Here is a 25,942-nt window from a genome sequence, read left to right as displayed (position 1 = left end):
AAAAATGACAAACCATACCCAGGAAAATATGGGGCTGTTGGCATCGGCTGCAGGCTCATGAGTCCCTTGCAATCCCTGCAAAAAAGAGGTAAATGAGCAAATCAGACAGGAGCAGGAGAACGCAGAGACAAGCCCTGAGCACACAGCTTCATGCCGCCTGCCCAGAAGGGTCGTGCCCCCACAGCAATCTGTGCCGGCTCCTGCAACCCCCGCCCCATCCCAACCCAAGCCTGGCCACCTCCTGCCACCTCCTGCTGCCCTCAATGGACCAGGTGCCGTTACCACCGCTCTGTGACAGGCCATATCATTTATTATTATTATTTTTTTTAAATTAAAATCCTCCTGAGCTTTATTAAATAGGGATGCTGATAGGTAATTAAATCGCAACTTAATTAAATCTGTCTGCTCAATCCAACCGCGGCACGCTGGCTACTCTGCAATCCCTGCGAGATGTGCTGTTGGTGGAGAAAGGCAACGTGGATTAAACAGGATCACGTTTGTCACAGCCACCTCCCCACCAGGCACAGCCGGGAATGGGACTCATGGGTTCCTCCACCCATACAGCAACCTACAGTAATAGGAGGAGCTGGGGAGACTCCATGGTGGACCTGACCCGGCTTCATAAGATCTTTTTTGGTACAGGTTGACTCCCTCCAGTATGGCAGGACCAAACCAAGGTGCTGGAGGCAGGCTGGAGGGTTTATGACTAGCTGCTTAACACAACATGATAGTGTTGGGCATGAAATGGTGGGCAGGACTTCTCAAAAAAATAAAAGCCCAAATGGCAGCAGCATCTAATGAAAGTCAAAACCCCAAAGAGATGGATAAGCTACAGGGAGCCTGTTCAAAGGCAACTTTCCTGCAGAAATCTTGGGAGATCAAATTCCTATTCTGCTTCCACCTCAGAGGTGGAGGAGTGAGAGTCCTACTGGGATTAGTGTTTAATGCTTGAGTTGGCAGGTGATGCCCTGTGTTGGGATGCTTGGGTTCCCTGCACTGCAGCTGAATGAGACTAGTACATGAGCTCAACTACCATCCATTCCGGATATTGAGGATGACCCTACACTCAGGCAAAGGTCAAAGAAGGGTTGCCAGTCCAGGATTCCCCACATCATTTCAAAGTGTTGTGCGGTGGGGCTGCAATAACAGATGAGTTGTCCTGTCTGTATCTACTGGGGCGTGTGAAACTTCAAACCTCCTAATTGTTTTAGAGCCACTGAGGTGGGCTGCTGGAACACAGCATCGGGAAGGGTGGTTGAGAGAGAAGGCAGCTCATTCCCACCGCTGGGCTTGCATTTCTGCTCCTGGTGAGGGCACATGTGGCAGAGAATTGCTCTGCTGGAAGCCCATACGTGGCAGCCTCAGCTCCCATGCTCCCCACCGAGAAGAGATGGGAATGGAAGGAGAGATGGGTCAGCTGCAGAGGGACAGAGAGGAACACAGCTTGGGAGATGAGAAAAGGCCCTAAAGAAGATAAAAACTTAGGCAGACCCCAGGACACACAGACAAGTAGTTATAAAGCATGACTAACTCTGAAATAAAGGTCATGTTAACAGTGCCACCTGTGGAGAAGGCTTTATTTTCTCTTCTCCTCTGCTACTAGAAGACTTTCTCAGTTGGCAGTAAATGGCTTTAATTGTGAGGGGCTGCTTTGAAGGCCAGACAATGGCAGAGAGATGGGGACAGGAGCATCTATGACTAGGAAAGGCTTTTTGCTCTCAGAAAGGGGGAAAAAATGAACTGATCATGTTCTGGGACTCCTCCATGCATGCTGCAGCATGTGCAGACATCACGTTTGTGCTTATTCTTGAAAGAGGTCAGTTGGGAGTGAAACGATGCAACTGTGGGTGGCCACTCACATTTACACTAGATCTCCTCTTGTATTGCACACCTGCCTCCTTCCCCTAGAAGTTTCCCAGATCTCTCCCTGCTTTCTGAAAGTGGCCTGTCCGCTGCTGTTTTTTGCGTTTCCCTAGACAGCTCTTTAAAAGTCACCCAAGCTTCCACACATCCACAGATTATGGGAAGGTTTCCAAAAACATTTTATATAGGTTCCCAAACCCTTGACTCTGGGGCAACTACTCACCTCCAGGTAATGAACGGCCAGTGGGTTCTCAGCAGTTCTATTGGCAGTTTCTTCAGGAAAGCAATGGGAAGCACCAGGAGGTCTGCTCTGAGCAGGTGTCCTACTGTGCTCCAAAGCTCTGGGAGATACTGGTGATGAACTTGCTTCTTCTGTCTCTTGAGAACAGATGTGTGCAGAATAGCTTGGACCTCTACGTGGGAAGACAGAGAGGCAGTTGATAGGCAGTAGATGTTTGCTGAACTGCACAGCCAAAAGCTTCTTGAAAACAGGGTGCTCAAGTCACACTTTTGGAGTAACAAAGTTCTGATCTGCATGTATATGTCACTATTGTCCTATCGTGAGAGGGCAAATCTATTAAATCCCGACCCAAGAGTGTGGACAATTAGGGTTTCGGTCCAGAAAAGAATCTACATTTTGCAGTGCAACCCTTGTCTTCTTTGACAGATTGATAGTTTTTTGTTCTTTCATGTGTCCCAGGTGGTGGTGGGACATGTCAGACCACAGGGCAGTTTGAAGTTATGGGATAAACCATAGGTAATTTGGCAGGAGAACATTAAAAAGCAAGAGGAGGAAACTATAAATTCAGAGTGTAACCACCATAAAACATTCCCTTAATTCCCAGCCAACCTCTTAAAAGCACAGATAGCTCTTTCCCCTACCCACAGGATGCCTTTCCCTCCCTGTAGGGTGTCGTGTTATGACTCGGACAACAGAACACCATGGGAATGGTGGCCCTGATGGATTTCACATGTGTTGTAAGACCTAGTGGTGGATCTGCCCTTTCACATGCTGGACTTCTATGCAATATCAAAGGTTTGGCATCTCATGGCCCTGTTTCATTCCTCACCTTCTGCTGAAGCGCTTCATCTCATCACTCCCCTTCTGATTTGTGAAGATGAGCCATCTGCCTTTAGAGGTGGGAATGAACCATAACCATGAGTCCTGAATTGGCTGTAACTCCCATGGCAACATCTAGGAACATTTACAAGGCTCCTTTCTGGAAAAATAACTCAGACGAGCCATCAAAACCTTTTCTCATGTCCTACTCGTGTCCTCCCTTGGTTATGGGCCCTGAAGAAGTTGCAGATGAGGCTGAGATCTGCTTTCCAGTAAGTTGTGACTGGCAAAATGTCCTAACAAGTAGTTAATGGAATTGCTTCATTTCTGTGTTCTGTGTTCTTAACCAGAAATTAATTTCTTGCACCTAAAAAGCACTTAAGTGCTTAAATCACATTTTCAAGAGTCACAAGCATTTAAGAACCCAAATCTCATAGATTTTCCTTCCAAATTTTTGCCCTAACAATACCCTTTTCTCCCAGCTAGACCAGTCTCTCTCCTCATTTGCACTTTCTCTCATTTACCCCCTTTCTGGTTATCTTTTAACCACAGATCGTTGGCCAGTTCTCATTCTTGGTCATGCTTTAAGGGCCAGTGTTCGCTCCATGAAGAGGAACAGGAAACACTTAGTCCTTGTCCCCACTTAGCTCGTCACTGCCCAGTGCCCAGCTGAGCCAAACCAGTGCTCTCCTGTCCTGCAGGCACATCTGCCTGCTCATGTGACCATACGGTCAAGTCCATGGGAAATCAGGAGTATTTCTTGTGAACTTCAGAGTATGAAAAAGAAAACAGGTTTCTGAAGGAAATTTCTCACGGAAATCTGTTTCTGGTTTTGCCTCAAAAATAAATGATGAGTGCTAACTGAAAAACAAAACCAAACCTGCAGTGAGATTCATTAAAAGAAGGCTAATTTTTAGGGAAATTTGACAGTTTTTTCAAGAAAACACTCCATTGACCTGGCCATCCTGTCTCACTACTGAATACTACTGGTGAGCCTTTCATTTCTGCTTCAGAGCCTATTTATCTCCACAGCTGCTCTTACGGGCAAGCACCTCTGATGAGGATTTCGTTCTAGTGTACAGATTGTGGAAGACTCACGTTCAAAATTTTCTTGTAAATGTATAGGTGTTTTAAACCTACTCGTACAGCTGAGAGGACGTTTTCAGATATCAGGTATCAGCTCACGTTACAGAATTGAGCATCTACACAGGGAACATCAGAGGAATGAACAAAGTCAGGGAAGAGTAAACTGAGGGGGACTCTTCGAAAGCCAGAAATAGCTGGAGCCAAGCACAGAAGAGCAGAAGGACACTGGTGCAGGGAAAATAAAGCACAATGTGAGAAGTGGCAATGGGAAATTGAAAAAGGGACCTGGCAGACTGAGGGGAGACTAAGAGAACAAATGGATAGAGTAGCCAGAAACAAGAAAATAGAGAGTAAGTCTGATCTTTGTTATCTGTGGAGAACAACAAAGAGTTTGCTCCCTGCAAAGATATTTTTGAGTCTGGGCATGTTGCAGAAGGAAAGGCAATATGCCTGAGTAGCACTAGTAGAGTGACGGAGTGGTAGATGAGTGTTATCCACATAGGGGCTGCTAGATCTTGAGGTCCCAAAGCACATCAGGATCTCTTATCTCCTGTTTAGCTTGTGTTACCTGCTGCCATCAATGGTTTTGGCATTGCCGAGCCCCTGAACCAGCTGCTGGCAGCAGGGACTGCCATGCGTTTAGAGCACAATGTCTCACAAACCATGAAAAACCACAGCGGCCTCCCAGCTGTCCACGTGCACAAAGCACGGTCCTTCTCCAGCACCGATCCCAAGGGAAACAGCCAAGAGGAGCTCCGGAAGGTCAAAATGCAATTAAAACCAGTGAGATTTTCTGCTACTTAATGGGTGCAAAGGAAAGAGGGTCTGCCTCTTGGGTCATGCATCTCCCACCCATGCTGGCTACCCCAAGCGCTCTCCTCAGTCTCTTTACCCGTTGCACCTCTTATGGCCCTTCTCATTCATAACAGCAGTCCCTCTGATGCCCACATCCAACAACTGGGGGACAATTAGGTAAATGTGTAAGTTTGGAGGGGAAGGGGTTTACACCTCCTGTTACCCTTGCAATGAATTACCAGGGCTGTTAATGGGCTGGTGCCCCAGTGCCTCGTAAATCGTGTGACTGAGGCCGAGCAGTGACGGGTGGCTTTGATCTGGACACGCTGCCCTGCCATGAACAGGAAAAGGAAGAGGTGATTTTTCATGGGTTACTACTCACTCCAGCCTCCAAGTTTTCCACTCTGCTGAAACTTTGACAGTGCCTAATAATACATCAGTGAGGCTTTCCTTGCTCTGCTTCCACTCCATTACCACCTTCATGCTCCCATTTAGCTTCTTTCACACGGACCCCGGAAAGGTTGACCATCTCCCACCCTTCCAAAGCAGGCTGGAGGACGGGAGCAAAGGCTGGGGTCACTCCACTTGTTTTCCCTGAGGAGAGGAGTCAAAAAGTAGATGTTGAGATGAAGGGAAGGAGCTAGCTCATGTCTACAAAGCTGGGAACAAACATTCAGATGGAATCTAATGCCCCATTACCTGCAGGGATAAAGGCATCACCTTCAACTCCTGAACCAGGCTGATTCTTAACTGGGTGACATTTTCCCAACCCTTAACAACTTGCCCTTCACACCAGTAGATCTTTGGACAGGGGTTGTGTTTTCCCCATGTATAGCAACAAATTCAGTGCAGCCTGTGCCCTTTGCTTGCAGGACTGGGCTGCCTTTGCGCTTCCGAGAGGAAAGGGTGTCATAAAGGTTGGCCCCACGGGCTCTTCTGACAGCTGTATGGACAGACCCAGGGGGCTTCCCATCTTCTGGAGCTCCACCATCTGCAGCTCCTACTCCTGAGCAGTCCTTGTTGTCCCCCATTCCCTGGAGAAAGCTCTCCTCTTTTCTTGCATCTTGTTGCTTTGGAGATGCCAGTATTTCAATTAAAAAATACTGGAATCTGGGCGGTAAACATCACAGAAAAAAATAGCATCACTGATTCACTGAGTGACAGTGGATGTGTCTCTAGACCGCCATGCCTAATGGGGAGCAGTAATGTTCACACCTACTTGAAGAGGGACCACCTGGGTTGTCAAAGCGGTTGGAGTTGGTAAAACCCTGAAGCGCCTCAGAGGAAAAGCAAATAAGAGGCTATCATCTTCACCGCTGAGATGTCACCTGATGAGAGAGGGTTAGATCTCTTAGAATCCATTTGAGATAGTATCTGCCATGCTGGAAGAGCATGGGTTTTCTACAGGTCTCTTGTCACTTCTTCCAGCCATGCCTGGTGTCTCGGGTACTTTAAGATGTCTCAAATAGTGCAATACATTTGGGTACCTGAGCAGAGTCTTTTATCACCACGTTTTTTCACAAAGAGCTGCTGCTTAGATTTATTCTCCAGGCTCATATTTTCTCTTGGCAGGTCCTTCCTTCTAACTCCTGTCTATTAGACCAATACATCGCATGCGTTCAATCCTGCACCTTCTGCCTTCTGAATGGAACCAAATCCTTGGAACTGCACTGTTTTCTTAGACTAATGAATTCTTCGAGAGGGGTAAAAACCACCTCAGTAATAAATCCAAACTGTGAAGCCTTGATGTATCTGTTTTTCTGTTCGCCTCCACTGCTGCTAGACACAATTAGCCCTCACCTAATACAGAGCGCAGACTTGATACAACCTTGTTTAGCACAATTGGTTTGAATCCATTATATTGACAATATCAATTTGTGTAATTCCTGCATTAGGATTTTGTACTAAACTGTATTTGAAAGGAGCTGTTGACCTTGATTAGCTCTTTAATTGTGGTTAAAATCCAAACTAATTCAGATATCAGCCTTGACTGTGGAAGGAAAGGGCCACGCCATGTGACAATGCAGTCAATAACTGCCACGGTCCCCACAGAGGCAACTCCCGTGTTTTATAGGCTCTGGGTCTCACCACTACTTTAGTGCATCCATTTCCCTTAATTTTGACGAGAACCCTGGGGCTTCACCTCGTGTGGTGTGTTGTAACAGCAGGCACTCAGGGTATGGTCTCCTGGCCACATTCCAGCTGAGCCATCCTTCTGGCTACACCACCTCTGCTTTTGCTTTTGTGGGGTTTTTCTTTGCTCTTCATCCTAAGCAGAGCCGGGACAGTGCTGCGTGCTGCCCAAGAACTCCTCAGAAAGGGATAGGAAGGGACGTCTCTATCTGCAAAGCTAAATCTCAGTTGCAAATGCTGCCTTACTCACTTTGTGGTCTCTTAGCAGCAGAAAGAAGAGTGTTGCTATAGCCCATTAAGAAGCCCACATCTGCCTGTGGGTGCCCTGATACCTGCAGGGGATGTGTAATAGCATCATGAGCACCACAGAGAACCTAAGCTAAGCTGAAACTCACTGAAACTCAACAGGAGCTGGGTGCCTGGTTCTCCCAGATCTTCAGGAAAATGCCAGCTGTGCGCCTCGAGGTCTGCGCTGGTGCGACTGTTCTGGGTGAAAAACGGCAGGCAGGAGAAAAGGCCATTTCCAGGACTCCCGTGTGCCAAAGGGGAAAATGGATGGGATGAAGCCTGGGGCGGGGAGGACCCTTGTAAGTCAATGAGGAATTCTGCCAGAAAACAGCAGAAGGAGCAGTTCAGCAGGAGTTACAGAGAAGAAAAAAAAATCTGGCAAGAGATATTGCTTGAAAGATGGAGCACTTCATTTTGGGCAAACTGAATGTTTCAATTAAAAATGACAGAGCTGCAATCCTTTAAGAGCAGTCAGATTTTAATAAAATTTTCATGACTGGAAGCAGCCTGGATCCCAAAGACCTGACAAAGTCTATGCTCTTTGGACATCATGTGTCCTCCTGGATCTGTGTCTTCCTGGCATCAGATGGGATTGCCAGTCACGGATCAAAGGCAGAAAGCAGAAAAAGGCTCGCCAGGCATCTTGTGCTACATATGTGTGCAGAATATAATGTGCAGGGAGGAGACGGATGCCTGGTGCTACGGCAGGGAAGAAGAGGGTTCATGGGAAGGGAGAGTAAACCAACAGCCGAGAAGAAGACACAGAGAAGAAAGAACAGGCTGTGAAGAAAACTAATATCAAGGAGAGGATTTGTGAAAGACAAGAGTAGAGCCGTGAAAGAGGAGACAGGGAGGGAGGGAGAGGGGGAGGAGGAAATGTACCCTTTGCGCCCGGGAAAAAGACAATAAAAGCTGTGGACTCCTGTCACGCAGGACAAGCCCAGCACTATTTACTGTTTGCTCATTTAACCTGGTTAATTTTTAATAATGTTGAAATTTTCATTTTAATAATTTAGGTAAATTATTTATTAAACCACAGGATAAAGGGATCATAGCAATTATGAATTGACAGTGTTACCTGAGGCTCATGAAAAGGTAAGGGGTTTTGCAAAGTCCTTGTTATTGGATAAACATTAAATGAGTAACAACTTCACATCCAATTCAAATTACCTTCTTTCAAGTCTAAGATTGCTCTTGGTTTCTCCTGGGAAAGAGTCCCGCGGGCAAAGAGGGCTGTGGGGAGCCATGGACGTCCTGTGGAGAGCTGGAGATGCTTCTCCTAGATGTCCCCAAGGCAGGGATGAGGCAGCCTTTCCATCAAAGGATGGCAACAAGGTGACATTCACTGTTCTGATAACGTAGAGAACGTAATGATTAAAAAACCCCAATATGTTAATAGGGAAAGATGGCTGGGTGGGTCTTGCCTGGCTATGACTATCAGAATGGTGGTAGCTTTCCTGGTACAAAAAATGTCAACAGTAGTGCTCAGGCACTTCCCACCTATTGCAGAGCTCCTTATTGTATTTTGGCGCTGCAGCCTCCCAAACCAGCTCACCAACCACAGGAACCGACTGTCTGATGAAGGGTTCCTGAGGAAACACAGACCCGGTCCTGGAAGATCTCAGGGATGTTCTGGAGATGCTCCTGTAGAAAACCACAGGCTGCCTCTTGAGGAAAGCAACCTCTGTTGAGCAGGAATCGGTGCCCTACAGAGAGACACGGCTCTTCACTTAGAGTGACTGTATCGGGATTGAAAAATAAAGCCTTGAACAGTTCAAAGGGTGGAACTGGTGAGCTTTAAAAACAACCAGGGAATGTAGCATGTAGGTGAGGGAGCAAGAAGTTTTGCTTTGGAGTAGAAATTTCAATGGAAGATGGTGAGAGATGGGAAAGAGGAGGTTAAGGACAGGGTCTGTTGTCCTTGGTCAGTGAAGTGCTGAAGCATTTGCCCAGCTTTCAGCATCAACATAGACCTGCAAAACTCAAAGCAACCATCTCCAATGTAACAGCGATCCCAGATTTTAAGTGTTATAATGAATCAGAGCCAAGTTTGCATTTTCAGATTTTGTGATGTTTAATTTCCAAGCATTTTGTTTTAATTACCAGTTTCCAATCATTTTTATGTTAGCTTTGAGTGCCTTTCCTACATTTTCTTCTCAATAATTAAAACTTTTTAATAACGTTACTTTCAATCAAAGGATTTCAATTTATCTTCTAACTTAGCTCTATCCTAATAAGGATTTTTTTTCCATGGGAATTTCCTCACTTTCAGTAAAGGAAATAAGCATTTCTAAAGAGTTATTTTTTTCCTTCTAACATATTGAGAGCTCAGTTGTCTTGAAAAAATTCTTTGGAAAAGCATCAAGACACACTCAGAGTTCTAAATATTTGTACATAAGGTGTCTCAGATACAAACATGTCTGTCCTTTCTGGCTTAAATAGCAATAGCCAATGACCAACACATGAAACAAGTTGATGAAGAAACACATCCTGTAGATTTGTAAAAACACCCTCTGAGGTTTTAAAATCTGTTTTCAATCACATTTTTGTATCGTGACTAACAGGTGAGAAAAATAGAACCTATTCACTGAGAAAATAGTGTTGAATGAAGTGTACAACCATGAACAAACCTGTAGTGCAACTAGAAGGCCTGCCCAGGTCGTAATCAAATAAAACAGCCTCATTAAAATAAACTGAAAACAAGTGAAAACACAATTCTTCAGAGTCTCTAAGTCCCACGTGAATCTAAACTTGCCCATCTCCAGGGTTTATAAATTGTCAGGGTTTCTAAACTCAGGAGAGCTCAGAAAAACCTCCCAAGGGATGCAGATACTTCACAAATGAAGTCACAGAGAAACCTTAGAAATTCATATCTAGAGAAGACCTAGGAAATAAATATGAATTACTGAGATCTCACTAATATGCTAAAACACCATTTGGCATTGTGGACAGTCTATTACACCTGGATCAGCATGTTCCTGAGAATATCATAGTATCTAAAAGCAAACAAAACCACCAAAGCACGTGCTCTGGGTATCTCAGCTCTCCTTCCTTCGCCCTCAGCTCTGCCTCAGATTCTTCTACCAGGAGATCAAGTGATAAATTTCAAGTGTAAAAACATCTTTTTCGTTGTGAGTCAATGATAACGAAAAGATACCAGAGCTGAGCAGCTTTTCACCAGAAAATGCAGACTCCACAAAGACCCGCAGTTTGCTAGGAATCCATCGATGTGCTGAATTTTTAAGTGAAAACTAGTCAGAATCCTTCATTCTAGTAAGGTCCAAATGCATGTTTCAAATTAAGCAATTGTTTTAAATTCTTTCAGTGCATAAGAACACTAATGCACAAGCTCTTTTAAATGTCTTCCGAGATCATGATACTACAGGTTACATTAAATCTGTTCCTTTCATAGTAAGCTTTTAAATTTTAGCCTTTTGTTTCAGTATCAAAACTTCCTACAGCAAGTCTGAACTTCTATTTCAAAACCCAAGTCCACAATGGGAATGACATGACAAGCTGCCAATGGAGCTCCAGCCTCTGGAAGCTCCTCATGATCCAAGGAGCACCCAACAACCAACCCTCTGAAACCACAATTAATTCAGCGCAGGTTATTTACAGCTTCTTTAACTTCTTTTGTAGAAAACTTCTCTTCAATCTAAATAAAGACAATTTGGCACCTTCAGGTGTTCCCCAGTGTCTGGGTGGCTAACGAGCCAGGGTGGAATGAGGTGCGCTTTGGGTGGAGGTGCCCATTGGCTCCCAGTGGGATGGAGGAGCTCCTCTCCCCCCAGACCACCACTATCTCATGTGCTTTTTTCACAGGCAATGTTTTCCTTGCAAGGTGGCTGTAGCTGGAAGATTTTGCAGGCTTACAGCTTTGACCGAGTACATTGCATTATCTGACATCTTTTCTGCCACCAAGCAGAGACCATCAGCTGTTCGGTGGAGCCCACACTAGGATGAACACGCCAGGGCAGGAAGCAATTAATAACAACATCTGATTACTTAGAGCAGCTCTTCCCAAACTCCTCCTTGGCCAGAAATAACAGAGGCCTCTGCCTGCACTCATCCATCTCCCGTCACTGCTGCCATCGCTCTCAGATACCCAAGTTAACAGTTATTATTTTTCAGGGATGAGGTCTGCTCTGAAGCCTGATTGAAGACGAGAGGAAGCCTTTTGGCTTTGGACCACTCCTGTTGGTAGGAGCACGGACACACAGAGGAATGCAGGTGCTTGGAGCCCACGTTCAGGAAGAGCACACCCTGCAACAAGCCCATGCCTTTGCCGCAAGGAGCTGCCGAAAAACCCAGTGTGGCCAAAGCTGTTGTCTCCTGGGCAAGGGGCCCTGTTCTCCCACATCTTCCACCATCCCTCCCATCCGTTGCTCGGGTAGGCCAGCAGAGCCAGGCAGGGACACTGCTCATGTTTGTCTTTATTTTAAGTTACCAACCGTTTCCCTCTGCCTTTATTTTTTTTGTTATTAAAATTTTTCAAAAAGGAAAATAAAAAATCCCTCCCCCTTCCCTGTCCCTCCCTGCCATGTTCCCAAGGTGCCAACTAATCTCCGATGCCCAGCTTGTACACAGCCACCTCTAATTGCTCCTGCATTTTCATCTGGTGTAAGTTCAGCCATCGCTACAGCTGCCCCTCCTCCCCCCGGGAATTCACACCTTCATTATCACTCTTTACTGCAGAGCCGTCCACAGGCTCCCGGCTCCCAACAGCAGCTCCGATAAAAAATAGAGCAGCTTTTCAGTGGTTTCAATTTTAATTACCAGCATCAAGGCAGCTAGCATTCTCGCCAGGCTGTTTCGCACTAATTAAAGTGAGGAGGAGTTTATGGAAGGGACACCAACTCCACTTCGCTCCCTCATCTATTATTTACAGACAGTAATACAAATAATTTCCAATTTAAACAGTCTGAGCTGGCCAGCAAAGAGGAGGGAGAGATGGGGAGAACGCTAAGCAAGGAGAAACTCAACTAAAGAGCAGAAACTAAGAGGAGGGGATAGAAAATCAACTCCCAGTGCCCTCTAGTGGGATGATTTCCTGAGAGGTCCCAGGGTTGGAAGTGTGAACATGCCCAGGAGGCACAGTGAGGTGGCAGACATTGGTTTCTCCTGGCATGGCCTCACCAGTGACCTTCAAGATGTGACCAAGCAGCAGCAAAAGACAGTTTGGACAAGGGTCCAGTTTGCTCCAGCTCTGCAGCAGTGCACCGCGTATGGTCCCATGCTGTTCATCACTGGTGGTGCTTCGTCTTTGCCATGGCAAAGTGCTGGTGGAAATGGGCTCTGAAAAGCCAGAGGCACCGGCCCTGGTGGGGTGTGAACCCGGGGTAACGTTGAGCTGCAGGTCATGAACTGTTTTTTCTGGGTGTCATGGGAAAATCCCCCTATCCAGAAGATGGGCTCTCCACATGGATGACCAGCTGTCAGTAGATATGGTTTCCCAAGGCCAGGATTGTTTTTCCTGCTCATTCTCTCTCTCCCTGGATGGGAAATATTCTCTGTCCCTCAAACTGCCTCAAATCAATCTCTCCCAGTGCAGCATTTGCCAAGCCTGGAAGTTTTATGGATTTGGAGGAGAAACCCTGAGGATGGGCCAGCATGGGGGTAGGTGGTTCCCACCCCCACGAAAACAATGCTTATAAACAAGGAAGGCTGAAGACTCCACTGTGTAACAGATTTTACCATGTCAAGGAACTAAAACATAACCGTGTCTCAGCCACATTGCTGTGTTTGTTCCCATTGGCATTGAGGTGATCAATACCAGTGAACTTGTGTTATAGCTCTGATCTTTACAGGGCCCCGAAATGATGTCATGTGTGGGTCACATTCGGATTTCATTTAAACCAGCGCTGATCAGGAATAACTCCAATAAGAACAGGGTTACCCTGGATTTACACCAGGCTAAGGCAGATAAGCCTGAAGATCAGTAACTGAAAGAGAAGAAGTTTCAGCATAAATGATATTACTACAGAAAAGTAGCTTGATTGAAGCATAGGTGTTGAATGTTAATCACTGTAGGCTTGATCCAGCATCTATGTAAGTCAAAAGCAATATCCCATTTACTGCAGCATCTCAGGATTAGATCAACAGCAGGTAAATACTCAGAGACTAATCCATCCTTCTCTTGTACCATCTCTAGAGAGTGTGAAGTGCCTGGGACTTCAGTGAGGACATTGCTGATTCGTGCCAGGGTGCAAAAGAGAATCAGGCCATACCTTCTGCTTTTTGGGTGCTTCCAGGGGACAATGATGGCATTTTGAGCAATTTTATCTTGAGGTCATCTATTCAGATGCAGGCCAGTTTGGCTGCCAGCAAAAGTCATTACCAAAGAACAGCCTCTGAAATGAGTGGTGGTGGTCTTGGGTGTGATAACAATTTCCACTGGTACAAGGACAGCAGATATTTCACAGATCCTCTTAACAAAAACAAACGCCAGGTTGCAGCTCAGGGTACACTGCTGCCTCCCCTTTGGTAAAGATGAGCCTTGGCATGGATGCTTGACTTTTGTTAGAAATATGTGAGCTCAGCCCTGGTGAAGTCTCTTTCCTTCCAGGGTGGGGACTGCGGAGGCTGTGTCTGCAGTCACAGGCAGGGGCTTTGGCCAGGGTGGACAAGGAGTCATTTTCTTCCAAACCTTGCAGTTCCTTTGCGGCATTGACTTCCAATGTCTTTGCTGTTGGCCTGAACTGACAGTCTCACTTGCTCCACAAGGGAGATGCCGAGGGGGTATCAACACAAAGACACAACCTCTTTCACCCTGAGGGATGGTTTGAGGGGCTGAGCTATGCCATACAAATCGGCTGGAGCCAGAACTTGTGCTGAACCCAAGAGGACTTCACCTTCCAGACCTGTCGCCCTCTTCAGGCCTAGTATCCATTAAAGATTTTGGATAATCTACATGACTTTAAACCATGAGCTTAGTGCAAGTACTCCAATAGCTTTGTGTTGGACACCGACTCCAGCTATCATAATTTCTTTGCTGTCACTGCCTCACCCACACCCCTGCACCAGCACAAAAGACCCTGGTATGGACCAGAACTGGACCTAACCACCCACCTCCATGATATGCAGGTGTGCTGCATCCCAGTCCCTTGAGCACTTCAGAGCATCTCAGCCAGAGTAACACGTATGGCAAAAAGAACCAGCCAAGCTCAGTCTCTCATTCATGTGTGTGGGTTGTTAATGGGAACACTGGCAGGACTTAGACCCCGTTGCAGTCTCCCTGCAAGGCTGAGCAGCTTTCGTGCTGGCAGGGTCTCCTGTGACTGGGTCGGTGGGTGTCCCTGGGGCCTCAGGGTCAGCCTCCATCTATCTTTTGCTCCATGTCTGACTGTGCCTGTCTAAAGAGAGGGGAACGGGCTTGCTCACATGCCATAAGCAGGTCAGACCCTACATGACGTTCGCTCCACGCACGCTGGCAGAGCCCAGCTCGGCTCCAGCACCTGCCAAATGCAGCTGGAAGCACAAATCATTTCATAACTGCTGGTGTTTGTACGGCTGCGCCTGGGTACTCCTGTGGCCAGGCCTGTACATCTTTGTTACGGGTAACTATTTACACTTAAAAAAAAATATACAATGTCATATTTGCTCTCATCTGGATTCATGAGATGGATTTTCTTACGTTCCCTGTGGTGAAAACTGGTCATTCGTGTCTGCAAATAAACACTGCCGTTTTGGCCTCCACCAGCTCATCTCCAACAGCATTAGTTAATTGTACTTCAAAATCCTTTTTTTCTGTCCTAAAATGTGCTTTCTGATCATCCTCTCAGTGCAAATATGGTAAATAACTAACCAATACAAACAGCCACAAAGCCATAAACATTTTACAGCTGTTAAGCCAATGTCCGTGAACACAGACAAAAATTCCTCCTCTATTCCCAAACTCCAGCCCCGTGCAAGCAGCCTGGGGAACGCGCAGCCAAGCAGGTGGGTGCACCACAAATGTGCCCGGTTGGTAAGAAAGGCCTTTTCACCACAGATCACAGGGAGCCCCTTCGTGGAGCTCAAACGCCTTTGCACCAGGTCGCTCGCTCCCAGCCAGAAAGTATCTCTCTCTCTGATGAGAAAAGGGGTTTTTCTAATTTATTGCTTTTATGGGATTGTTCCTCCACAGAGGCACAAATAGCAGCATATCAATAAAGCCAGTCGTTTGAAGTTGGATATTTCCACCTCTGTCACAGCAAAATAATTAAAAAAGGATTCACAAGATCATAAATTGCATGTCACCAAGGACACAGCCTCCTTAACCCTTTAAAAGCCAGGCCGTGCCCACGCCTGGCCCGTGTTCCTCAAGGCATGAAGGCACATTTGTTATTTTTAGCATCTCAACCACAAAGGTTTTCTTGTCTGGAAAGAGATACACTAAGGACCCGTCTACTCTGGGAATGAGCTGGTGGGATCGCAGCCCAGCGCTGGTACACAAATGAACATATAGATTTGATTTTGAGCCAGGCAAATGAGAAGCTGTGCTGCAGACTCTGCAATAGCCAAGCATTTAGTCACATCTAAGTTAAAACATGTTTCAAACACATCAGGCGTTGGGGAAAACACTTTCAAATATATTTGAAGAGTGGCAGCATGGAGAGGGCCTAAAAACATTTGTTCTCAGTTAAAAGCTTCTCTGACTCCAGGTAGATAATAGAAAAGGATGGAACCCATCTGGGTCAGAAACTCAGGTTATCCTGCTGATCCCTCCCCAGCACAGACACAGCCAGAATGTATCCCGGCTCACTGGAAAAATATACATTAATGCAAGAGAAGAGAACGCATGTTATTTTCTAGGCAGGTTGCAACTTAACTCCCGATCCAACAGCCAGCTTGAGCTCCAGCCTAATTTGATCACAGCCAAGGTTAACAACCATTGTTAAACTCTGCAGGTCAAATCCTGCCCTCTTATAAATCCAGGACAACTCCAGGGAAAGGGCTGGAGGTGTAAATCTCCAGGTGCGAGTCCTGCTGGCACGTGGGGGCTGGACGCCCCGGTGGGGCAGGACTGGGCAGGGGGACACAAGAGTGAATGGCGGGTGTGCTGGGCTGCGGGCAGAGGAATGAACCGGGCCAGCAAGTGCCTGTTTCTGGGGAGTAACCCAAACCCCAGACAGGTGGCAGGTCATTGGTTTGCTTTCAAAACCACCACTTTCTGAAGCACGCGGGGGTCTGCAGCGTTAGGAGAAGTCCCTCCGGAGGTGGATTAGTGAGAAGAATGGAGCCAAGATAAGTACGTTTTATCACAGGGCAGTGTATTATATTACACATATCCCATGGCTACATCCACTATAAACAGCACGTGAGGGAGGGGTGTGCGTTTGCCTCCTTATGCTCTCCTGACGCAAGACAAAACCCCTGGAAAACAGGGCTTTTTCCTTTTTGTTACCCCAGGAAGAGGATGGTGGAGCATGTCAGGGCTGGATAAAAAACCTCCCCAACCTGAGGTTTCTTGCGTAAGCTCCTTAGAAAAAGATGTAAAGAAAATCACCCTTCTGGTAACATAACCAAAGAGTTTAGTCAGGAAGGACACTTCTGGAAGAGCCAGATGCGGGGCATGATACCCCATTATCAGAAGCTCAGGCAGAAATGAGACCCAGCACCCAAGTGACACCAGCAGCTCTCCTGGCCACGGAGCCCACGTGCGGCTCTGCAGTGAGCTGTGCAGCCTCCACATCTCCCAGTCCGGAGGCAGTGATAACTGGGACCATAAAGAGACATAAAACCGGACAGAGAGGCGTGATTCCCCTTTGCCCGCACTCTGCACCAGCACAAGCGATAGCAAGGCTGGGTGCAACGGGCAGGAAAAGAATAAATGTCATGCTGAAGAACTAAACACACTTAAATGTTCTCCTTAGACAAAACAAGGCTTTACTAGCCACAGGAGATAAAAATACATAGCACATAGGATAATACATGGTGCAGAGGGTCTAAAGCTAATTTCTTCCGAGTACAAGGTTGCTTGCCCTATTACAGATCAAGAAAGTCAAAGTGTTTACAACAAAACAGCATCCGTTTAGTACTGGCCAGCAACAAATGCAATAAAATGAAAACCTTAAGCCTGGATGTCAGGAGCAGGAAAGCAGATGTAGAGTAACAGCGAGACTGGTGGGGCACCCGGTTTCACTGAGCTCACCCTTTGCATGGGTACAAAATCAGGAGCAGATCCGAAGTCCCTGGAGCCCTTCCCTGCCTCCCAGTCCTCTCTCTACATGACACCGAATTAGGACCCTTCAGTGGCGGAGCCGCAAACCAGGCAGACAGGGCTAAACGGCCCCTGGGTGTGGGATTACCAGCGCTTTACAGCTCCCTACCTATCAGGACCAGGCAGAAAGGGCCTGAGGAAGAGGGAGAGCATATGGAGAAGGGCAGCAGCTGAGCCCTGGCTGGAGATCCCAGGGGATGTGTCGGAGCGGGGTGGGAAAAGCAAAGGCTGAACAGCAGCATCCAGAGTGGGACTGGTAAATCGATGCCTGTCAGGGAGGGAGAAGGTGGCTCTGGTTAAACGGGAGGAACAAAGGAGACAGGAGAGAGGACTTCTCTTCGGATTGATGCCAAATATCTTCAGGAACAGCTATTTTTGCTGACCCTGCCTGATGCCACCATGGGAGGGTGGTGAGAGAAACCCTGCGGGTTTATTAAGGCATTAGGAGTCCTCCAGAGACACCAAACCCATTTCCCGCTCCTGTCCTCGTGGCCTCCAGACTCCTGTGGGTTGCAAGGGGAGGTCTGCAGCAGGCCACGAAATGAAGCAAGATCCTTTATGCTCCAGAGCATCACATAAAGAGACCTGTGCCTCAGCTGGAAAACTTCATTCAGGGACCCACAAACCAGAATAATTTAAAATCACAGTTTTATTCCTAAATGATAGGAATAAATTGCTGCCCTTCTAGATAATTTTTCTATTATCTATCCAAAATAAAGCATATAGATAAATAATGAGATCTTACAGTACCTATCAGACTAGCTATAATAAGCATTTTGAGCAGGGTGAAATACTGTCTTATTAAGAGAGCTGAAGGTGTGAAGTTTGCCACCAGCTCCAAAGTGTAGAGATGCTCATACGACATCTGTCTCTTAATATTCGTTAGAAAACTGACGGCTAATGTAACAGGGACCTTCACATTATCACTAATCTGTCAATAGTACTTGTGTGGCTCCCATCACCATAACACCCAAGTGTCTCTATCATCCCTGCAGCATGCCCGTGAGGACCAGCAAGGTGATTATCCCCAGAGAACCCATATAATCCATACCTGAGCACCTGAGCAAGTGGTGAGGAGGTCTGAGGGAGGGGAAAATCCTTCTTCTCTATGCAGGGGGGAACAGCCTCGATGAGTTCAGCTGGTCTGACTGCTTGGTGGCCTTCAAGCTGGATCTCAGCACCACCTAAAGTGGTTGTCCCAGGAGAGGGTTATCGGTGCTTCTGCTGCAACACCAACAGCCAGACCACGTTGGAACAGAGGGGTCTGAGAAAACCTGTGAGGAGATAAATGAAAAGAAAATGGAGTGAATATGTCTCTCCACCAGCTTTGACTCAGAGTGGTCCTATTTGGCCCTGGCATGAGCCAGGGGTGAGGGTGTTTTGCTTTGACCTTCCCATCACGAGCCTTGAGACGACCACTGGTTGCTGTCTCGTGGCACACGGAAACCTCAAAGAGATCAGAGCAGAAGTGGAGGAGCTGTAGCATCTGCCCTGTGCACCAGCAATGGGACCAGAGAGCCAAATCCTCGCCCATGATTTCATGACCCATGGACTCCCCAGCTGGGATTTCTCCAGGCTGGCGGGGGCCCTGCTGGCGGGACAGTGGCATCTGCGCAAACCAGAGAGGTCAGGAGAAGTGAAGTGGGATTCAGACATGGCCAGGAGCATTGTCCTTGCCATCCTTGCCTGGCCACCAGAGGTGACAGCCCCTTCCTTCCCTCCAGGCACACCACAAGCACAGGTGATGGTCTACCTTTTAATTTAAAAATTATCAAATTCTGTTGTACTGCAGCAAATCTCAACTGGCCTCTTCTATCAACCTGCCCTCCAGGAGCAAGGAGGGGGCGACACGAAAAGGCTTTAAAACATAATTCTAAGCTCCTTTCCCCACCTGCATCCACGGGAGGCAGTGCCAGGTCCCTGAAGGGGCCCACAGTACATCATCTCCCCTAACCAGGTCCCAGGAGGAGACAGCAAAACATCCTTTTCTCCCTCCAACCCTTTGAACTCTGCTCCTGAGTTGAGAGGAGACAAAGGAGAAGGAAAGGGGGGGAATTAATTCCAGGCAGTTGAGCGTGTTCCCTGCTCTAGCTCAGTTTGGAGTAGGTACACATAATAATAACTTTTTAATAATAATTTAATTTATAATGCGCCCCCCTGCCAAGGCACTCAAGGCACTACACAAACAATTAAAATATGATTATAATAAATAAACAACAATAATTAAAACATCATAAACCAGACAATATTAGAGCTAAACCAAATGCTAAAAAGCAAAACAAAGCAGCATCTTTGGAGGAAGGAGATCCTTGTACAATTCATCTTCCAAATCTCCTGTTGATGTTAGATTGAAATTCTCCTGCGAAGCTGTTTCTGCATCTGCAAAGATTTTGGCAGTGTCACAGTCATTAAAAAATGGATTTTATACCACCATAAATTAACTGGAGTTTTGCAAAGCTATAATAACGCAACATTCACTGCCATTTGAATAAATTCAAAACTCTGTTTTCTCAGGAAACTCAGTTTATGGCACTGGATTTGCGTTGACTGCCTTGAGTTTGGGAAAAACGCACGTTCATTTTGTTCTCAGTCTGTAAAACGTGCCTCATTACAGAAACCAGAATGTTTCTATAGACACAAGGATGGCACGTTAAAGATGGAAAACCAAACCCCGAAACTGAAGAGCAGACCAGCCTTCTCCTGGCCGTCAGCTCCTTGAAGCCAATGGGACCGGCCTGTCCCAGTTTACACAACTGGAACCAAAAGATCTAAACTAACAAAAGCAGCAATCTTCCCCCAACACAAATGAAATTGCAACTCGTGCCAGGCACGAGCCGTGCACTGAGCTCTAATGATTAAAGGAGACAGGCGGAGGTGGGACTGAAACGCGGCCAGTCGGACCCTGTTCTGGGTAAACCTGGCCACCGGCCCTCAGACAGTCACCTCCAGGAGCCATCCACTTGAGCGCCTCTGCTGATCTCAGTGGTTGTGGCAGCGCATGAAGGGAAAATCCTCCTCACAAACCCGAACCGCACAGGGATTTCTCCGTACTAGGGAAAAAAGAAAACAAAGCGCGTTAGGAAGATGAAGCCGGTGGTTTTCTTCCAGCACAGGGAACCAGGGGGACGTCTTCCAGCTGATCCCCCTGAGGTTTTGTTCTCACGGGTTTTAGTTTGAGCCTCAGATCCAAGCAACTCTTGAAAATCAAGGGAATGGCAAACGAGACCATGTGGGTCCCACACACAAAGCCATCTTTTGGCCCAGGTTCATTCAAAAAGAGCCTTTAAAAGGGTTCAGGAACCGTAGCGTATTGTGTCCTATTTTCAAAGCAGGTAAGATGTCTGCAGCTGGAGAAATCACTGCAGATTTTGGGCACAGAGAGGGTGCTTTCATTTATTTCTATATTCTCCTATCAGCACTCTGACACTTAAAAATGAACTGAACTGCAGATTGCTGGTTCCCTGCACACCCACCTCCGGGAACAGCCCCAAATTTTGCTCTAAGCACGTGCTGCAATGGAACCTCTTTGTGTCTGCAGAGGACAAGGTGCTTTCAAGAAGAGGGCCACATTACCAGGGTCGGGATTTGGTTGTTTTTCACCTCTCTTGAATGCAATTTGCTCCTCTTCAAGATCTCCTTCCTGTATGAAAGCTCTACTGTTTTTGTAGAGCTGGTCCTTCTGGATGCTCTTCTCTTGCAAAGGACTTTCCAAGGGTAAGGGAGCCCCATCACAAGCTCATGTTCTGGCAGCTCCCTTTGTCTGGGCAGCAAGGACCATTTGTGAATCAAGATTCCTACAGTTTTCCCGAATCTTTCACCCTGCATAGAAGTTGTTGAGCAAATTTCAAATTTGCATTCCATGGAGGTAACCAGAAATCTGTGCTTGTGGGGCTGCTCAATGGTTACGGTGGGTCTACCTCCTCCTCCAGGAGATGTACCAGCAGATAACAGCGTTTGGACTCCAGCTCCCCATCAATAGTTCCTGTTTTCCTTGGAGATGGGGTGTACTGAAACTCAAAGAAGATTATCAAAGTCTTCTGCTCTCCCTCATGCTGGGCCACATTTCACCAAAAAGATTCAGGTTTTGGGATGAATCACAGAAAATTTGCATTCAGTTTTCCGTATCACCTTCCTACAAGTGCCCTGTGTGACCTTGAACAAGTGAATCAGACCTAAACTGTCAAAAAAATGTCAGATGCCTTCTTTCCATTTGTTTCAGAGAGAGCCAAGCACCTTGAAGGATCTTGGCTTCAAGCACTTTGAAGGATCTGGATTAGAGCTCTGTGCCTCAGTTTCCCCGTGTGCTTTCCTACCTTCCAAGACAGATTGGACACCCGTACATCAGCAGTTTTTCTCCTCAGCTTCCTTATTCACTTAGTCATCAGCATTTGCATTTTCAACTCAGATTTGGGCAATCGCATGATGATGATTCTGCCTGTGTCAGCATTTCACCACAGCAAAAAAGCCCTGGCTGGAGCTTCACCCTGAATTTATACTCCAGATGTCGCTCAGGGTGCTGAGTCATTTGGAAAGGCCCTTCTGAAACAGAGGTCACTTCCAACAGCTCTCCAGCTCCTCCAAGGCTGGGGCAGCTCCAGCACAGGGGCTTGGAAGGCTCAGGGAACCGCTGGAGGAGAGCGCAGGCTGCCGCTCGAGAGCAGAAATGAGAAGGCAGAGGTGGCAGAATTTATTTTATGACAAATCCTAAAAGGAAATTATGCAAAGTGATAAAATAAAGAAGAATTATAAATGAGGACGAGAAATGGGTGAAATATAGCATGAATTATGGGAAGATAGGAGGGTACAGGAGGAGAATTGAAGGCAGAAGTGCTGAGTTAAAGCATAATTATTAGAAACTGGCTGGTAGATTGAAGAGAGTATCTGGATAGGGGGATTGGTACCAAAGAAAGCTCCATGATTTTGTGCACAGTTGCATTAGCGAAGCATCTCCCTGTTCAATACACCCTAGGGGATGGTGTGGGGTGACAGCCACCATTTGCTACTGGGGTGCAAGCCCATAAATCTGTGGACAAGGTTGTTCCCACTTGGACCTACAAGTTAAAATAAGTCCAAACCCAGGAATAAAAGGATTGGGTGGTCATGTCCCAGACGGCATCGCATCCTCCCCTCGTCACAGCCCTGCCTCGGTCCCTTCTCCCAGCCCCACAGCACGCACTGGGGAGGGGGCTGGATGGGAGACACCCCCTGCGAAGCTCCCACTGCAGGTTACCCACCGAGAGCAGGAGGAGGACAGGGCGATCGGGGCTGCTCGGGGTTTTCTGGGGAATCCTTTGGAGAGTTGGTGAGCCCCAGGTGCGGGGAGGGGGCGAGGGAAGCCCCTGCTCTGGCCAGGGACCCTCTCTGGGTGCAGCGATGGCAGGAGGAGCTGGTCCCAGGCCCACAGCCCCAGCTGTCAGTCTGAGCGATGAATTACATGCTATAAGAAGGTGTTGACAGGAGCAGCTGGACATCAGAGAGTGATGAAAAGGGAGCAAAATTCATTCCGAGTTCAGACAGACTGGCTCGTTAGGGACACAGGCGGCAGAGGCCACAGAAACACTGCTCCATCTCCTGGACATCTGCTGAACCAGCTCTCGAAAAAGCAGAGAGCCCCCAAAGCCCCTTCCCCATCCTGGGGTGCTCCAGGGGAGAGACCGGGGGTCCCCCCATCCCTGCACAGCCCAGGACTAAACCTGCTTCACCCGGGGGGGTCTGAGGTGTCCCCAGCTCTAGCAATTCGGATATCTTCGAAAGAAACCAAATCTTCTTGTCCCTCTTGTTTAAGGACGGAATTTGTATGAATTGTATGATGAGGAACAGAGGGAGGGGGCACGGACGGGACCATTTGGCATCAAAATAATTATCTCCATTTTAATGCAAACTAAACGACATGCTGAAGGGGAATTGTTTTGTACATATGTACAGCAAGTGAACATTAAACCATACGGCTAATAATTAACCGGCTTGACATTACCCTTGCTGTATTAAATACAAGGGTGTCCCCTTACATTTAATGTACGGGGAAGTTTGAGGACACGGAGGTCCCGTATGAGATTATTCCTAAAGCTGTGAAAATAACAAAGAGATTTTTTTCTAAGCCAAGCTACTTCTTGGCATTCAGAGAAGTTGGCAGAGAGAAAAAAGTGTCAGTCCTTCCCCCACCCCTTTCCTCCACCTCTCCCTCCGACTCTCCTCCCTTTCCCGACTTCCACTTCTTTCTGCTGCTGGAGAAAAAGAATAGCAAATTCAGAGAAAATTTCATTGAGGTTATTCAAAGAGTTTTTCATGGATTATTTACACAAGTGCTGTTCAAACAGCCTTTGTCTGAACATCCCTTGAAATCTGCACCCAATCCTTTCAGATTCAAAGCAATAGCTCAGGGGAGACAAAGGGGAGCGCCTGACATGGGTTTCCTCTGCAAGTGAATGAGAGGTCTGGCTAAACACAGAAGGGCTTTGGGATCACAAGCTTCCTTTCAGCCTGGAAAATAAACACTAATCTGAAGGCGGGCAGCTGTACCTCCGCCTGGCCTGCCCCATCCGCCGCCGTGCGAGGAGCGGGACGTGCACCGCGTTGCTCACCGGAGGGGCGGCACAGCACCCCTGTCCCCACCGCGATGGCAGCACCCCGTGCCGTGCCCCGCTGTGCCGTGTGTGCCAGCCACGGGGATCCTGACTCCATGATGGGGACAGGGACACCCAGCATCCTGAGCCACCGCACACCCTGAGCTCCAGGCAAGGGACTCGTCGAAGCCCCCGTTGGCCTCCTGGCTGTGATGGTGGCAAAGCCACCCCCAATTGAGGGTGGGGTGGGCTCCCGCAAAGGCCGTGAGTGTAAGGAAACAGATTCTCTTGGCAGAGAAAAGGAGGGATGGTGTAGGGAAAGGGAGGGTAAACTGAGGCAGGCAAAGCAGCAACAGAAATATTACAGGGTGGACCAAAGCTCAGTGTCAATTCACAGCCCGCCCTCTATCCCAAAGCTCACGGACAGACAACATTCCCTTCCCCTCCAGCAGAGGAGCAGAACTTACCTCCCTCTGACCTGCGAAAGCAGACACCACAGGCAGACAAAATGGTTGAAATGCACATAACAGGATGAATTACAATCAATGGAGTAAAGTGAAATATGTAAGAAAGTCCAAATTCTGCCTTAAATTATACCCCGGCGATGACTTGCCATGAGATGGGTAAGGCAGCATGGTGGCTGCTGTTGAGCAGTGAAGTCGCTGTTCCTGCCACACTTGCCCATCCTCACTGTACTTGAAGGAAACACACCAGTAAGCACGTCCTGTTCAAGTTTTCACAACTTTCAGTTGCAACTACTTTTATACCAAAATGCAAAAAACATCCTACACAGATAGTCGGATCAGCCCCTCTATGTGATCTGTACAGCTCTCCTTTGCTTACATCAAATTCTTCTCCAACTAATTTCCTGCACGACTGCTTCACAACTTATATTTGCCTGTTTCTGGTTTTCCATCCCAGTACCAAACACTATTTTTTTTTTCCAGCCAAAAGAACCCATTTTTCTGCTTTGTTCAATATGTTGTGAAAGACTTCCCCCAAGTAACTGCTGTTGGATTTCCGTGAGAGTTTCCCATCTACTGGCATTGACCCCCCACTACCTGTAGAAATAAATCCTTCTTCCTTCTCCATCTATTTCTTCTCCCATTCAGATCTTCTCCTTCCTCCCCTCTGGCTTTCCCACTGCCATTGTAAGAACAATATTTTCATCCCCTGTCCTGTTCTCTTCCTTTCTCACTTCCATCTTTTCACTCTATTCTGGATGTCTCCACAGAAGTATATGAATGGGAATACATCACTCAGATGCCAACTCCAGATATAATAGCCCCATTTCCAGGTGCCCCAGCAGCCTCAGGCTCCACCTCTGCTCCATCACTGGAGGCAACAGAAGCTGATGCAAGAAACCCTGGTTTGGGTGTAACTTACCACCACATGAAGTCTCTTCCTAACATCAGTGGTTGAGGGTTAGCAGAGCCCTGGTGCAGGCACCCAGAGATGCGCTCCAGACCCTTTCAAAGAGTGTCATTTGTTTGATTTTTAATAATAATAATAATAATTCTAACAACTCTGAGTGTAGTTATCCATAAAAGTGCTGAACATCCTTTCGAACTCTGTTGAGCTTTCAGCCTTCATGGCACCGTGGGGCAGTAGTTTCCAGCCTACCTGGGTGCTCATGAAGACATGATCATGTTTTAATTTTCAGCAGCTCTGAATTGATGAGATTTTCCGGTTTCTTTCATCACTAAGAGATGGAGGAAGGAGAGCTCCCTGCAAGGCTGTTTTATCCCTCTTTCAGTCCCACACAATCCTTGAGTCTCATTGAATTATCACTCTTAACTTTCCTGGAGTGATGCTGCTTGTGAGTCACCTTTAGTGCTGAAGAAGTAGCCTCTCCTAGCAAGAAGATTAAAATCCCATTACTTGTTATTCATGTGTTATTTAATGATATTTTTTCCATTATGTATTTATTTATTTTTAAGTTGCTTGCTTTGA

General features: G+C 47.1%; 1 long non-coding RNA gene across 1 annotated transcript in view; it reads right to left on the bottom strand.

The window, feature by feature from the left end:
- Nucleotides 1–25,942, bottom strand: part of LOC110360212 (uncharacterized) — a 65,631-nt gene that overhangs the window by 20,085 nt on the left and 19,604 nt on the right. The window contains exons 6-9 of the long non-coding RNA XR_010466406.1: nt 20,370–25,843; nt 18,478–18,700; nt 2,087–2,276; nt 19–75 (exon numbers count right to left, since the gene is read on the bottom strand). This is a non-coding gene — a long non-coding RNA (uncharacterized LOC110360212). The remainder of the gene's footprint in view (nt 1–18; nt 76–2,086; nt 2,277–18,477; nt 18,701–20,369; nt 25,844–25,942) is intronic.

Source organism: Columba livia, chromosome 15 (genome assembly GCF_036013475.1).
Source record: "Columba livia isolate bColLiv1 breed racing homer chromosome 15, bColLiv1.pat.W.v2, whole genome shotgun sequence".
Taxonomy (NCBI): domain Eukaryota; kingdom Metazoa; phylum Chordata; class Aves; order Columbiformes; family Columbidae; genus Columba; species Columba livia.
This window is presented reverse-complemented; position numbering and strand designations above follow the sequence as displayed.